The sequence below is a fragment of the Saccopteryx bilineata genome, chromosome 1, assembly GCF_036850765.1.
Source record: "Saccopteryx bilineata isolate mSacBil1 chromosome 1, mSacBil1_pri_phased_curated, whole genome shotgun sequence".
NCBI classification, from domain to species: domain Eukaryota; kingdom Metazoa; phylum Chordata; class Mammalia; order Chiroptera; family Emballonuridae; genus Saccopteryx; species Saccopteryx bilineata.
Window position 1 is genome coordinate 153745971 of NC_089490.1, and position 16393 is coordinate 153762363.

Genomic DNA, 16393 nt, shown 5'->3' on the forward strand with positions numbered 1-16393 from the left:
TAGTCAATAATATTGTAGTGACCATGTACAGTGTCAGGTGAGTACTAGACTTATGGGGGGGGGGGAGATCACTTTGGAAGTTATATAAACATCTAACCATTATGCTGTACACCTGAAACTAATATAATGTTGAATGTCAATTGTAATTGAAAAATAAAAATACCCTGACCTACGGTGGTACAGTGTATAAAGTGTCCACTTGGAATGATGAGGTCGCCTGTTTGAAACCCTGGACTTGCCTGGTCAAAGCACATACAACAAGCAATCAATAAACAACTAAAGTGAAGCAACTATGAGTTGATCCTTTTCACTCCCCCAACCCCTCTCTCTATAAAATCAATAAATAAAATCTTAAAAAAGAAAAAAGAAATAAAGTACAGAAACCAACTAACAATGGCCCTTACAATGGTCTTCTCCAGCCAGGTTTACAAAAATTCACATCGCATCATTAGGGCTGCAGGCCATTTCCTCAGATATCCTCCCAAAACAATGGCCACATAGGTGATCAGGGCTGCTCAAGTGTTTTCACAACACAAATCTTTCTTTTTTTTTTTTAAGTGAGAGCAAGGGAAATAGTGACACAGACTATCCACCTGGCAAGCCCCTCTGGGACTGATACTCAAGTACTGTACTGAGCTATTTTTACTGGCTGATTCACTTGAACCAACCATCAGAGCTATCCTCAGCACCGAGGGCCACACCTGAATCAACTGAGCCACTGGCTGTGGGAGGAAAAGAGGGAGAGAAGGGGGGGGGGCAGAAGCAAATGGCTGCTTCTCCTGTGTGCCCTACTGGGAATCAAACTGAGGACGTCCATATACCAGGCCAACGCTCTATCCACTGAGCCACTGGCCAGGGCCTCAACATAGATCTTAAAGTGACACAGGATTGTCCAAACACCATCTCTAATAATGACAGTATTAAAAACAGAGCATTTGAGATTTGCCTGACACACACAATGACCTCTAAATGACCTCTGCCAGGCACCGGGATCCAGGCTTCTTCACAGAATATAACCATCATTTCTCCTTCAGGCCAAGACAACATGTCCTGCCAGGACCAACCAATTCATAAACCCTCATTCAAGTGTGCAAACCTGAATTGCAGTCAGAGAATTTGTGCAAGCCCTTATGTCTGCACAAGGTGTCTTCCTTTCAAAGTCCCTATTTCCAAGTAGAAATAATCTATTCTAACACCAAAGTCTCCATTCTTTCTTTTTTTTTTTTCTTTTTTTTTACAGAGACAGAGAGAGAGTCAGAGAGAGGGATAGATAGGGACAGACAGACAGGAACAAAGAGAGAGATGAGAAGCATCAATCATCCGTTTTTCGTTGTGACACCTTAGTTGTTCATTGATTGCTTTCTCATATGTGCCTTGACCGTGAAGCTACAGCAGACCTACCACTTGCTCAAGCCAGCGACCTTGGGTCCAAGCCGGTGAGCTTTGCTCAAACCAGATGAGCCCGCGCTTAAGCTGGCGACCTCAGGGTCTCAAACCTGGGTTCTCCGCATCCCAGTCCAATGCTCACTGCGCACCACAGTCTGGTCAGGCTCATTTTTTTTTCTTTCTTTTTTTTTTAAGTGAGAGGGAGACAGAGAGACAGACTCCTGCATGCCCACTGACCAGGATCTACCCAACAAGCCCCCTACTGGGGATGCTCTGCTTATCTTGGGCCATTGCTTGGCAACCAAGCTATTTTAGTGCCCGAGGCAGAGGCTCCACAGGGCCATGCTCAGGCTGATGCGCTAGAACCAATTGAGCCATGGCTGTGGGAGGGGAAGAGAGAGGAAGAGAGGGAAAGGGGAGGGGATGCATAAGCAGATGGTTGCTTCTCCTGTGTGCCCTAACTGAGAAATGAACCTGGGACATCCACACGCCAGGTCAACACTCAACCACTGAGCCAACCAGCCAGGCCCCTCCAAGGTCTCCATTCTTTCTAAATGAGAAGATTAAAGAGGGAGAACAATAAAGGAAAGGAAGGCTGGTTGAAACAACCAACAAGATAAAAAGGCTTCATCTTCCCTGACCATCCTGGGAGAAGCCAGAACCAGCACTCTCTCAGCACCTTCTACGCTGGGCTGGGTGTCCACATTGCAACATGACCACCCATGGATAACTGTAACTCCCTTCCATTCACAACAATCCTCTCAGGTAGTCAGCCTAAGTCACCTTATCACAGATAAGGAAGATGAGGCCCAGAGAGGTTAAGTGACTTGCCCAAGGTCACAGAGCTGGGGAAACAGGGATTGAAACCAGTTGTTTCAACCTGAGAGTCAGAACTGATTCCTCTTTCCCTCACATCCAATCCACTCATGAAGCCTAGCGGGTCTGCTGCCTCCCAAATCCAACCCAAGTCCAGTCCCCTTCACTCAGCCCAGACCACCTTCTTCTGAGCCATGGTCAAGGGGTCATAGCTCTCATGGATGATGGCTATAGTTCCTTCCCTGATTTTACTCCTGACAGCCACCAGAGGGGGTCTTTTAAAACACTTATATTTCCAACATCATTGCCACTTCCCAAGGATTCCCCCTGCCTCACTGCAACCTAACTGCAGGGTCTACTCAGTCTGGCTTCTGTTCTCTTCTGCTAGCTCATCACACTCCAGCCACACCATTCTCATCTGCAAACACGCCAAGTTAATTTCCACCTCAGGACCTTTGCACCTGCTGTATGTTCTTCCCTATGGAGCTTCTAATCCCAGATTTTCTCATGGCTAGCACCTTCGAGTCATTCAGAGCTCTCTCCAAATGTCACCCAGAAGAGGCCTTCATTGTCCACCCAGTTCAAGAAGCATCACTCCTCAGGTTCTGCAATCAACTCTCTCTTGTCTTCATCACATAGGGGCCATTGTTCCTTTCTGGGTATTTGGCACCTAGCCTGGCACAATAAACACACAGATTTCTGATAGACTCCAAGCCATCAGGAGTGTAGTATACTTTTTCTTCTGCATAACTGGGGCTGGTGGAGTCAGCCCGCTGTAAGAATGTCACTAAAGTTTCTAGTTGGTGGCAGGGGTGACAGCTCCCAAATCGAGCACTTAAGGATATACATCGCCCTGCTTACTGCTCACCATCATCTAGCAAGAAAAGCATGTGAGGACACCAAGCCCCCAAAAGACTGTGTTGTTCGTCACAAGTCAGTGGTGGTGGTAGGGTTTGAAAATTCAGTTTCCATTGGAGCTCTGGCTCCATACTTCAAACCGAGCGCTGTCTTGGTATGAAGCCCAGGAGACTCCTTAGAGCAGGGCTCCCCAAACTTTTTACACAGGGGGCCAGTTCACTGTCCCTCAGACCGTTGGAGGGCCAGACTATAAAAACAAAACTATGAACAAATCCCTATGCACACTGCATATATCTTATTTTAAAGTAAAAAAACAAAACAAGAATACAATATTTAAAATAAAGAACAAGTAAGTTTAAATCAACAAACTGACCAGTATTTCAATGGGAACTATGGACTGCTTTTGGCTAATGAGATGGTCAATATGCTCCTCTCACTGACCACCAATGAAAGAGGTGCACCTTCCGGAAGTGCGGCAAGGGCCAGAAAAATGGCCTCAGGGGGCCGCATGCTGCCCGCGGGCCGTAGTTTGGGGACCCCTGCCTTAGAGGCCACAGAGATGCTGGTCCCCCAAAAGTCCCCTGGTCTTCCTGAGCACCTGGGCCACTAGGAATTCCTACACCTAGGGGGTGCTATGGGACCCCAGCACAATCATCCTTTCCAGGGAAGATTTTACCAAGTCCCACAGCCCTTACTGCTTCCCCACCAGCCTCACCTACACCTCAGGGTACAATGTCAGCATTGAAGAGACCGATCAGAGTTGAATACTCTCTCTAAATTAGTTAAGTCACTGTGGGGCTGCTCCAAGTCAAAGAGCTGAGGGTTCTGACAGTTTCCAAAGACACCCTCTTGCCAGGCCTCCTCCATAGCCCCAATGCAAGTTCACCCCAGAGCCCAACCCAGGCTCAGTGCCAAACCACTGACCTGGGGAAGAACCTTCTCAGCTAACACTACAGGCAGAAGAAAGGGAGTGTAGGACTCGATAAAGGCCCAGCCCTCTAGTCTCATGTACACATACTCACCTCTCACCTGAGCAGTACATAGGGGGTCAAGGTCACTGAGCAATATCTGCTACTTCACCCTTGGCCAATCTTGATCACGTTGAGGTCCCAGCCCTACCAGGTGCCTAGCCTATGTGCCAGGACCCCCTGCCTATTGGTCACAGGGCCACATCACCAGCGCCATGTGAGAGTCCTTACCTCCCCAATGACCACATCAGGCTTTTGGAGAAAGGAAAACATCTTGTCACCCCCAAGCGAACTGCTAGACCCCGGGAGCACACAGAGGGATGACACAAATTCCATATTGACTGAACACACACATCAGAAGCTTACCAGGGACTACAGGTGGCCTGTATTGTTTTAGTTTCACCTTGCTGTAACTGCTTACTTTTTTTTTTTTTTTTGCTTACTTTTATATATATGTATACTATGGAGATAAATGATTTTTATAATGAAGATTCCTCTAGGAGTCTTACTGGGGGAACAACCACTGTGACTTGGTCAATCACAATGTTTTCAGGCCTTCTTTTGGCTAAAGGCCAAATTATTGAATCCAAGGAACCTGGGGCTTCAGGGAGTAGGGGCTAGAACACTGAGGCAGCATCTCCAGGTACCTGGTCTCATGGTGGCCACACCTAGGGCCTGAGCCTAAGTGGATATAGCAGAAGGACATGAAACCTAACTTAGTCCTCTCACTGCCTGGATGGAGTCAGTCTGCAAATCCAAAGCCGCATCACCCCTGTCCTCACATGGGCCTGCGGCACCATTCACCCCAGGACCACAGTGCTCTGGGCTAGTGAATCCACATCAAACCCCAAATTCATTGGAGGAAAAAACCTGAAGAGGCATTCAGAACAGACCTTAGGACTCTGAGTTCCAGCCTGGCTGCCTCTGCGCCAGCCTCCCTCAGGAATACCACTGGCTTCCTAGGCCATAAAACCTTCCTACCTGGTTCCATTAAAATAAGCTGCAGAAGAAGAAAAATAAACTTTTTTTTTATATATTAAGTGAGATGCAGGAAGGCAGAGACAGACTCCCACATGCACCCCAAATGGGATTGACCTGGCAAGCCCTATAAGACGATGCTCTGCCTATCTGGGCTCACTGCTCTGTGGCTTGGCAACCGACCTATTTCAGCATCTGAGGTGAGGTCATGAAGCCATCCTCAGCACCCAGGGCCAATTTGTTCGAACCATTTGAGCCACAACTGCAGGAGTGTAAGAGAGAGGTGAAGAGAAGAGGGAGGGGTGAAGAAGCAGATGGTCACTTCTCCTGTATGCCCTGACCAGGAACTGAATCAGGGACATCCATACACTGGTCCAACACTCTACCACTGGGCCAACCAGCCAGGGCCGCCAAAACAAACTTGTTCTTAAGGTGGTTTCTAATAACCTCAATTGTTCCTTAACTTCCTCCTCAGCACAAATATGGAACAGCAGCATCAAAAGCTGTAGGCTGGCCTGACCTGTGGTGGCGCAGTGGATAAAGCGTCAACCTGGACACACTGAGGTTGCTGGTTCAAAACCCTGGCTTGCCTGGTCAAGGCACATATGGGAGTTGATGCTTCCTGCTCCTCCCCCTTCTCTCTCTCTCCGCCCCCCCTCTAAAAAGAATAAATAAATAAATAAATTTTAAAAACTGTAGGCTGTTCTGGAATGTAAAGTGATTTTAGAAGAGTCTATTGCAACACCTTGATACAGAGTCAAGGAAAGAACAGAAGCCTATAGAAAAATTATTTCTGAAATCTACTGAAGGCTATCTCTGGGCCAGGTGTGCTAAAAATCAGGACATTCCTGTGAGGGGCCATTCTGAGCACTGTGGGATATTGAGCAGCATCCCTCACCCTTATCCACTAGATTTCAGAAGCACCCCTCACTGTGACAACCACAGATACCCCCGACAACGTCCAGTGTCCCCTGGGCACAGAATCATTCCTAAAATGGGAACTACTTCAGTAAGGGATTTTCCATCTTAACTCAGTTAATCTCACCCACACTTGAAGCAAAAAACACCATCACCCCCATTTTAGGATAAGGACACAGACTCAGCAGAGGCAGCATCTGAACTCCAGACAGACCCAGTGAGTGAGTACCATCAGCCTCTAGCTGCCAATCCCACTCAGCCATCCCACCTCAAGACCTCAGGCCATTTAAAACAGTCTGCTGTGGGATATTATTTCCATACTTAGCTTGTACAAGAGTCTCTCTCCTGGGCTTTCTCACGGTCAAAGCAGCATTCTAAGTTCCTCCAAATCCCTTCATGGAAATATTTCGAGTCCCAAGTTCAGAGTTCCCCAGCATGGCCAGCAGCATGCCACAAATGCGCTGCCATGGGCCCAGCCTTCAGACCCTCAGCCCTCATAGCTATGACAAGGTTTCAAACTCCTATCAAAGATGAGAGACTGGGCCCTGGCCAGGTGGCTCAGTAGATAAAGCATTCTGGTGCACCCAGGTCACCAGGTTCAATCCATGGTTAAGAACAAGTTGATCCGGCCTGACCTGTGGTGGCGCAGTGGATAAAGCGTCGACCTGGAAATGCTGAGGTCGCCGGTTCAAAACCCTGGGCTTGCCTGGTCAAGGCACATATGGAAGTTGATGCTTCCAGCTCCTCCCCCCTTCTCTCTCTCTGTCTCTCTCTCCTCTCTCTCCCTCTCTGTCTCTCTCCTCTCTAAAAATAAAGAAAGAAAGAAAAAATCTTAAGAACAAGTTGATCCTTCTCTTCCTCTCTTTCTCTCTCTCTCTTTCCTATATCAATGTGAAAATTTAAAAGAAAAAAAAAACCATGAGAGGCTGCATGCAAGGGGCCACAGGAAGGACTAGTCCATAGCCATGGCCACCCAACCTTCTAGGGGCTGGCCATCAACCCCAACATCCTGGAGTGAGCCACAGTGCTACAGTCTGGCTTGGCCAGAGTCTCAAGAGCAGGGCTTCTGGCTTATTCCCACTTCCCCCCCAGCACCCTCAAACACAGGCCCTCCAGGGGTCAGCCCTTCTCCTCTGTAAGGTCAGCTATAATGTTCAGGCAGACCCATAGCCTCCTCCTCCAAGTACCTGCTTCACTCCCATCACCTCCATGGAAGCCTCAGGGCTTCCCTGGCCCTTGTAAAGGTGTCTCCCCTGACTCCACTCCACCGTAGTGGGCCTTGCCTTACTTACTCACCCTTCACATTGCTGTGGCTGGTTCATATTGGGTCTGTCTCATCTCTCCAGGTACAGACTAACAGATCTAGAAATTCTGATGGGCTGGAAGGAGCCAGCCTCCACTAAGTGCCAGGCACCCCCATTTACAGCATCCCTGACCCCATCACAGCACTCAGCACATCACGGAGAGAAGTGTTCCCAAGGACCAGCCTGCAGAGGTCCAGCACAGCAGCACTAAGTATAAAATATACCAGGATGTCAAGTGTGAAATAGACACAGGATGTCAGAATGTGAAATACACCAGGATGTCCAGTGTTAAATACAGGACGCCAAGATGTCAAGTGTGAAATACAATTTTTATACTGATTACATCTTGAAACAATAATATTTTGGGTGTTTGGGTCCAATTAAATATACTATTTGAATTAATTTCACCTGTCTCTTCTTATCTATCTATCTATCTATCTATTTATTTATTTAGTTATTTGAGAGAAACAGAGAGAGGGACAGATAGGGACAGACAGGCAGGAAGGGAGGGAGATGAGAAGCATCTCTCTGAGTGAGAAGTGAACAGTGCTGCCTCAGACACCAGTTTATACTTGTGCCTGTTTTCTCCTGAGAGTTTTGTTGGTTCAGCTCTCACATTTATGTCTTTGGTCATCTGGAGTTAGTTTTTTTATATGGCATGATGTAGGGGTTCAATTTTGTCATCTGACATTAAGTGTTCATGTGCACCCCCCCATGGCATCTTCCCAGTGTCATGAGCCGCTCCCTGGCATTTAGGCACCCCAGGTCACTTTTATCCTCTGCCAGGGGGACTGTGAGTCACACACATACCTCTTCCCCACAGGCAAGACAGCAGCAAAGCAGGTAGGCTAAATCACCCAGCATGGTAATGGCATTAGCTTATCCAGAGAGGGGGTTGCCAGAGCAAGAGTCACAGTCCACCTGCAGGACTGCTCAATAGCTGGTGAGCTTCACAGGGGCTTTGTGGGATCACAAGGATGCTTACAACTTGGCAGCTGCTGCCTTTGAAGAGACAACTCACACAACAGACAATTCAGAGTGACGGGGCTGAGGCCATACTGTTTCATGGAATGGGCACACAGAGGTGGCCTAGGCACAGTCCACCCAGGTGGACCTGCCTAGCTTGAACTGGAAGAAAGGGAGGGCAGAGAAGTAAAGACTCACCACTGAATACTAGAGTCCATGACTTGTGTGTGCAAAGGACAGCCTGGTCACCTCCTGAAGGTGAGCTGGAGCATCACACCTGACATGCCAGATTTCCCTCCTACTGGAAGCCCAACACCAAACCTACAACCCACACACCAAAGGCCAGGCCTCTCTGATTCAAGATATAGTCCCACAAAGGCTTTTTGTGCTGCCTCTACCAGGGGGTCAGTTGGGTGAGCAGCCTGCATGTCCCAGCCCTGGAATTTTAGAACTCTGAGACAGGAGAAACTACCCAAATGTCCATCAATGGATAGTGGATTAACACAGTATGTCCATCCAAACACTGGAATATTATTCAGCTATAAAAGGGAGTAAAATACTGACACCCACTACAATGTGGATCGACCTTGAAAACATAATTTTCAGTGAAAGGAGCCAGACACAAAAGATCACATTAGTGTGTGATTAAATTTATGTGAAATGTTGAGAACAGACAACTCCTCAGAGACAGGAAGTAGGTTAATGGTTGCCAAGGGCTAGGGGAGGGAGGTGGGAAGTGTTACTTTAATAGGTATAGTGTTTCCTTTGGAGTGATGAAAATGCTCTGGAATTAGATGGTTGCACAACTCTATAAATGTTCTAAAAACCACTGAATTGTCGCCCTGGCCGGTTGGCTCAGTGGTAGAGTGTCAGCCTGACGTGCAGAGGTCCCGGGTTCGATTCCCGGCCAGGGCACACAGGAGAAGTGCCCATCTGCTTCTCCACCCCTCCCCCTCTCCTTCCTCTCTGTCTCTCTCTTCCCCTCCCGCAGCCAAAGCTCCATTGGAGCAAAGATGGCCCGGGCATTGGGGATGGCTCCTTGGCCTCTGCCCCAGGCGCTAGAGTGGCTCTGGTCTCGAGAGAGCGACGCCCGGAGGGGCAGAGCATCGCCCCCAGGTGGGCATGCCGGGTCAATCCCAGGCGCATGCGGGAGTCTGTCTGACAGTCTATCCCCGTTTCCAGCTTCAGAAAAATACAAAAAAAAAAAAAACCCACTGAATTGTCCACTTTAAAAGGGTACATTTTGTGGTAAATGTACCTAAAAATCTCAGTAAAAAAATGTTTTGAGCCTAACCCATGGTGGCACAGCGGATAGAGTGTCAACCTAGAACACTGAGATCATGGGTTCAAAATCCTAAACTTGCCTGGTCAAGGCACATACGATAAGCAATCAAAGCAATAACCAACTAAATTGAGGCAGCTATGAGTTGATACTTCTCACTCCCCATTCCTCTCTCTCCTCTCTGTAAAATAAATAAAATCTTTAAAAAAAATTTTTTTAAAGACAGGGCAGAAGCATTTTTTTAAAGGCAGAATCATTTTAAGAGGGACTGTCATCCTAGAATATTAGAGGTCTGGACGGCACACCAGTGCCAATCACTGGGCAGCTGTCACATGGTTCTCCCAGTGACTGGAATGACTTTGGTCCTGCCTCATCAACCAGACTCTAAGCTCCCTGAGGGCAGATCTGCCACCCATGCTCACCTTAACCCCTCAGAGCCTGGCACTGGGGGGCCCCCCAGAGACATCCAAGAGACAGGGAGGCTTCCCTCAACTTCCACTACCTCCTCTATGTTCTTCCACGTGGGTTCTCCCAGGCCGCAGTTCCCCCTGTCCCCTCTAATTGCCCCTTTTCCTCTGCCCACCAGCTCACCATCACCCATGATGACAAGACTCAGCTCAAATGACAACTCTTCTGTTGCCTGGTCACCACCTGAGCCACAAGAGCTGCTCTAGCCCCGTACTTCCACAGGATTGGTTACCATCTATCCTCTCAATTCTGCTTTCCCACCCTAGGGCCCCCACCATTCCCTCTGTTCTCTCTAGTTCTGCTTTATCAACGGTCCCATGACCCTGTAAGAGACACTGTTCATCTGACGATCATAAGCACCTGGCCAGACACGCAGGCTCGACAGTCACACTCAACTAGATAATGGCAGAATCCACCTCAAAGCCACAGCCCAGCCAGAATCAAAAAACAAGACACTGATCCCCAGAACCATGCGTGAGAGGCCTTTTTCCATTCTCAATTGTATATCTTGACCTTGAGGTTGGAGGATGAAATGGCTTAGGAGTCTATAGAGGCCGCATGACATGTCACCAAGGCCACTCTGCCTGGGGTCCCAGCAATGGTCAGCCCAAATTGGACCACATCCAATTGCTGCAGTTCTGTTAGTGGCTAATGAGTTCTGTCTGTTCATCCATCCATCCATTCATCTGACCATCCATCATTCCTTCCATGGGCCTGGTGAGAACACTGGACATGCAGAGGAGCCAGATCCTCAATGAACAACACTGCTCATCGACTTTTAACTCAGATTGAGGCTCTGCTCTGCCTTTGGTGCAAGGACAAGAAGAGGCCAGAGTGGTCAAGGCCATTCTCTGGCTTCTACCTGCTGTAGCCCAGGAAGGCAGTCAAACAAGATGCCTTCTCTTCCAAAAAGGTGTCAGAGAACTAGCTTTTTCTTCCAACTCCTCACTCTTCCTCAGGGGGAGGAGTTGAAATAAAGCAATAAATCAAGATATTAAATTCCAGGGACTTTACTCAACATGCCAGCTAGAGATGGAGCAAATTCTCTCTTGACTTGTTACCAAGATAAACAGATCTATGCAGCTGCCAACCTAAGATAGGAACCCCACTCTGCTTAGAGTCGACCCTTTCTGACAGATGGAATTTTTAAAAAGAGAATATGGTAACAGCGGAGATTTGAAGGGGCAAGCAGCAATATGATGAAATCTCCCAGTCCAGCTGCCCAGCTGGGATCCCCCACGCATCCTATGGAGCCAAGGCAAGTCATCCCCCATACTTGCTTGGGGTACCCAGCTAGCAGATCGATAGCTGTCCAAGGGGAGACAGGGCACTGAGTATGCTGGGGTCCTGTGCTCTAGCTGAGCACGCAGCCTGGTTCCACCCCATTTGTCTGAGGAAACCTGGTACGCCCCTGCTGTCAGTCAGTCTGTCACTGTCCCTGCTGGAGGCGTCAAGCTGGCTCTTGCTTGAAGGAGGCCTCCTGTCACTTCCTCTTACTTTTGTGCACAAAGCAGTTCTGGATTCACTGCCAGCTCATTTTACATAAATCATTTCTCTCCACATTCTCCCTTCTGAGACCAGAGGCAGCAGCCATGAAACCATAAAGGCAGGCCCACCTCCACCCCTACCTGTCCAGGGTCCAAATGCAAACATAAAAGGGAAGTGGGTGCTGGGGACAAATGCTGAGCGCCCACCCCTTCGCAGCTTGCAGTACAGGCTTGTCTGAGAGCCCTAACTACCATCACTAGTGTAGGCCAGCGGAGCCAAATCCTACATTAGTTATTGTTCTTCTCTGTGCCTGGAGACTCACTCTGGCGCTGCAATCCTCAATGGCTGTTCTGATTGTTACTTTGTCGACTGAACAAACATACTCAAGGTCTCTACCCTGGAGAGTCACAGCCCAAAAGGAACAGCTCACCCATGGGGCAAACTTTTCATCAAACCCCTTGTGTCCACTGGAACCACTGGTGTGGTACAAGAGAAAAGGAGAGTGGAGGGAGAGATGGAGAGGCAGAGGAAGATCAAGACAAAAACAAAATGAAACAACAACAAAAAAAAAACAGGCAACTTTGTTAAGCTAAGAAGTTCTAAGTAACCCTCTCCAGGTTATTTATATCAATCAACTAAAGAACGCATGACTGTAAATTAACGGATGCTTCCTTGACAAGTCAGAACATTCCCAGGACAGTACCAAATCTGAGATGCTAAAGTACTGCTTGACTTGGAAATCACTCTTCAGCCAGTCTTTGCTTCCAGAAGCCAATGTAGAGGAGTGAGGCCAAGGAAGTACAGGCTTCGCCATCATCTTGCCCCCAACACAGCCATCTCATTGACCACAAATCTCAAATGTCACACTCACAAAGCCACCTCTTCACAAGTGTTCCTATGCCAAATAGCACCTCCCAGGGCTATGTTCACCCCTTCTGATGGGGGCATTGGTATTTGTAAAGCAGATGTGTTAGATGCTTACAAAACCAAATGATTGGGAAACAGTGTCTTCCTTTTAAACCCTCAGCTTCTGTCAGGGCAAAACAAATTTCTTTTTAAGTGAGAGAGACAGACATGGAAGGAAACGAGATGAGAACCATTGACATAGTTGTGGCACCTTAATTGTTCATTGATTGATTTCTCATATGTGCCTTGACCAGAGGGCTCCAGCTGAGCCAGTGAACCCTTTACTCAAGCCAGTGACCTTGGGCTTCAAGCCAGCAACCATGGGGTCATATCTATAATCCCACGCTCAAGCCAGCAAGCCCGCACTCAAGCTGATGAGCCCACACTCAAGCCAGATGAGCCTGAGCTCAAACTGGCAACCTCAGGGTTTCGAATCTGGGTCCTCAGCATCCCAGGCTGTCACTCTATCTACTGCGTGACTGCCTAGTCAGCCCCAAACTCTTTAAGGCCAGGTATACAGTCATCCCTCGCCATATCGCGGTTCACTTTTCATGGTCTGTGTTATAGATTTTTAAATTGTATATACCTAATTTTGTATCATAGATTTTACACTATATTGCAGGATTTTGCAGTATATAGAAATTTTTATATATTTATTATTTTAGTTATGTTTGCGGTAAAATAAGCATTTTCTAGCCTAAAAAATTGAAAACAATATAAAAAATATCAAAAATCTTAATTAGGCCCTGGCCGACTGGCTCAGTGGTGGAGTGTCAGCCTGGCGTGCAGAAGTCCCGGGTTCAATTCCCGGCCAGGGTACACAGGAGAGGCGCCCATCTGCTTCTCCACCTCTCCCCCTCTACTTCCTCTCTGTCTCTCTCTTCCCCTCCCGCAGCCGAGGCTCAACTGGAGCAAAAGATGGCCCAGGCGCTGGGGATGGCTCCTTGGCCTCTGCCCCAGGCGCTAGAGTGGCTCTGGTCATGACAGAGCAATGCCCCGAATGGGCAGAGCATCGCCCCCTGGTGGGCGTGCCGGGTAGATCCCGGTCAGGCGCATGCAGGAGTCTGTCTGACTGCCTCCCCGTTTCCAGCTTCAGAAAAATACAAAAAAAAAAAAAAAAAAAAACTTAATTAGCCTGACCAGGCAGTGGCGCAGTGGATAGAGCGTCAGACTGGGATGCAGAGGACCCAGATTCGAGACCCCAAGGTCACCAGCTTGAGCACGGGCTCATCTGGTTTGAGCAAAAGCCCACCAGCTTAAACCCAAGGTCACTGGGTCCAGCAAGGGGTTACTCAGTCTGCTGAAGGCCCACGGTCAAGGCACGTATGAGAAAGCAATCAATGAACAACTAAGGTGTGGCGACGCGCAATGAAAAACTAATGATTGATGCTTCTCACCTCTCTCCGTTCCTGTCTGTCTGTCCCTGTCTATCCCTCTCTCTGACTCACTCTCTGTCTCTGTAAAAAAATAAAAATTAAAAAATATATTAATTAAAGCATATTAAGAGATTACTGTATATTCACTGGTGAGTACCCATATAGAATTTTATATATTGTTAAAATTACATAGGTTTGAGTATAGAAAGTGTTTAAGAGCATAGAAAGTGTTTATAAGAGTGTGGTAAAGGTTTATAAGAGTGTGGGGAAGTTTATAAAGCCTTAATATATATAAATAATAAAATAAATATAAGGTTGCTACTTCGTAGATTTTCACGTATTGCGGGGGTTTCCCCGCGATAGACAAGGAACCACTATACTCCTTACCAATCTGATGGAGTGTGATGCAAAAGGGGTGGAATGTGAAGCAAAATGAAAAAGTCAAGCCTGACCAGGCGGTGGCGCAGTGGATAGAGCATCAGACTGGGATGTGGAGGACCCAGGTTCAAGACCCCGAGGTCGCCAGCTTGAGTGCAGGCTCATCTGGCTTGAGCAAAAAACTCACTAGCATGGACCCAAGGTCGCTGACTCGAGCAAGGGGTTACTCGGTCTGCTGAAGGCCCACGGTCAAGGCACGTATGAGAAAGCAATCAATGAACAACTAAGATGTCGCAATGAAAAACTGATGACTGATGCTTCTCATCTCTTTCCATTCCTGTCTGTCTGTCCCTCTCTCTGACTCTCTCTCTCTGTCCCTGTGAAAAAAAGAAAAAAGAAAAAGTCGAGCATTGCAAAAAGCAAAGTATTTGCCCATTTACGTTGACTTCTTTTTTCTCCTTTATTATGAAGTTTTTTGGGTGGATGGAGTCATAACACTTTGTTACAACCCCTCTACTTTACTTTCAATTCCCCTCAAAGCAACCCACAACCCATTTTTTAAAATACAGACTATAAGTCTAAATGCTCTGACATAAGAAAGATGGAGCCTGACCAGGCGGTGGCACAGTGGATAGAGCGTCGGACTGGGATGTGGAGGACCCAGGTTTGAGACCCCGAGGTCACCAGCTTGAGCGTGGGCTCATCTGGTTTGAGCAAAAAACTCACCAGCTTGGACCCAAGGTCGCTGGCTTGAGCAAGGGGTTACTCGGTCTGCTCAAGGCCCACGGTCAAGGCACATATGAGAAAGCAATCAATGAACAACTAAGGTGTCGCAACGAAAAACTGATAATTGATGCTTCTCATCTCTCTCCGTTCCTGTGTCTGTCTGTCCCTATCCATCCCTCTCTCTCTGATTCTGTCTCTGTAAAAAAAAAATTAATTAATTAAAAAAAATTTAAAAAAGAAAGATGGAAATTCATTTAACACACGAATGTTCACTGAACATTCACTGTGCGCCAGGAACTGCCCTAGGTGCTGGAGAGACACACAGCAACCAAGGCAGATATTTCTACAGTGTGGACCTCACACCCTCCCAAACTGTGGCTGCAGGTCAAACCCTGTCTGCTGCCTGTTTTTTTGTACAGCCCACAAGCTAAGAATGGTTTTGACATTTTTAATGGTTGGGTGGGGGTAAGAGGAATAAAAAGAAAAGAATTCATGACATGTGAAAAATATATGAGGCCCTGGCTGGTTGGCTCAGTGAATAGAGTGTCGGCCTGGTGTGTGGACATCCCGGGTTTGATCCCCAGTAAGGGCACATATGAGAAGCAAACATCTGCTTTTCTTCCCTTCCCTCTCTCCCTTCTCAATCTCTTCCCCTTCTCTCTTTCTTCCCCACGGACAGTGGCTCGGTTGGTTCAAGCATCAACTCTAGGCATTGAGGATCAGCCCCAGACAGCTATTGCCAGGTGGATCCAGTAGGGGCGTCTGTGGGAGTCTGTCTCTCTATCTCCCCTTCAGGAGGAAGGGAGAGGAGAGAGAGAGAGAGAAAAGGAGGGAGGGCAGGAGGGAAGGAGAGAAGGAGGGAAGGAGAAAAAGAGGGAAGGAGAGAAAGAGGAAGGAAGCCAGGGAAGGAGGGAAGGCGGCAGGGAGGGAGACAGGGAGGGAGGGAGGCAGAGAGGGAGGAAGGAAAAGTGTATGAAATTCACATTTGTGTCCATAAAGTTTTATTGGAACGCAGATACACCCACTCATTTCTGTACTTTTGAGCCATTTTGCCTGCAAAGGTGGAAATAGTTCTTCTCTGCCCCTTTACAGAACAAGTGAATGAGACAGACAACAAATACATGAACAGATTAATATGCATTTGTGGTAGCACTGAATGCAAAGGGGGAAATAAAAGCAGCTTGGGAGAGAGGGTGGTTGAAAGGGTGAATTTAGGCAGTGTGGTCACAGATGGCTTTTTTTTTTAATTTTATTTTTTTTAATTTATTTTTAGAGAGGAGAGAGAGAGGGAGAGAGAGAGACAGAGAGAGAGAAGGGGGGAGGAGCTGGAAGCATCAACTCCCATATGTGCCTTGACCAGGCGAGCCCAGGGTTTCTAAACAGATGGCTTCTTGAGCGAAGACCTGAAAGATAAGGAGCCAGCTGGGTAGAAATGAAAAAGGAACAGCATTCTGGCAGAGGAAATAGCAAGTGCAAAGGTCCTGAGGCATGGAAGAGTAGCCAAGTAAGCTGGTTAGACTGAAGGGGCACAGGGAGGGAGAGTGGCAGGACAGTGAGAGAGGAGAGCATCACAGA

General features: G+C 47.7%; 1 protein-coding gene and 1 non-coding gene across 7 annotated transcripts in view; one reads left to right on the forward strand and one right to left on the reverse strand.

Annotated features, from left to right (window-relative positions):
• The window catches only part of KDM4B (lysine demethylase 4B), a 171793-nt gene that overhangs the window by 149873 nt on the left and 5527 nt on the right, over positions 1-16393 (reverse strand). The window lies entirely within an intron of this gene.
• Positions 9034-9109, forward strand: TRNAV-GAC (transfer RNA valine (anticodon GAC)). The gene has a single exon. It is a non-coding gene; the product is annotated as a tRNA-Val (tRNA).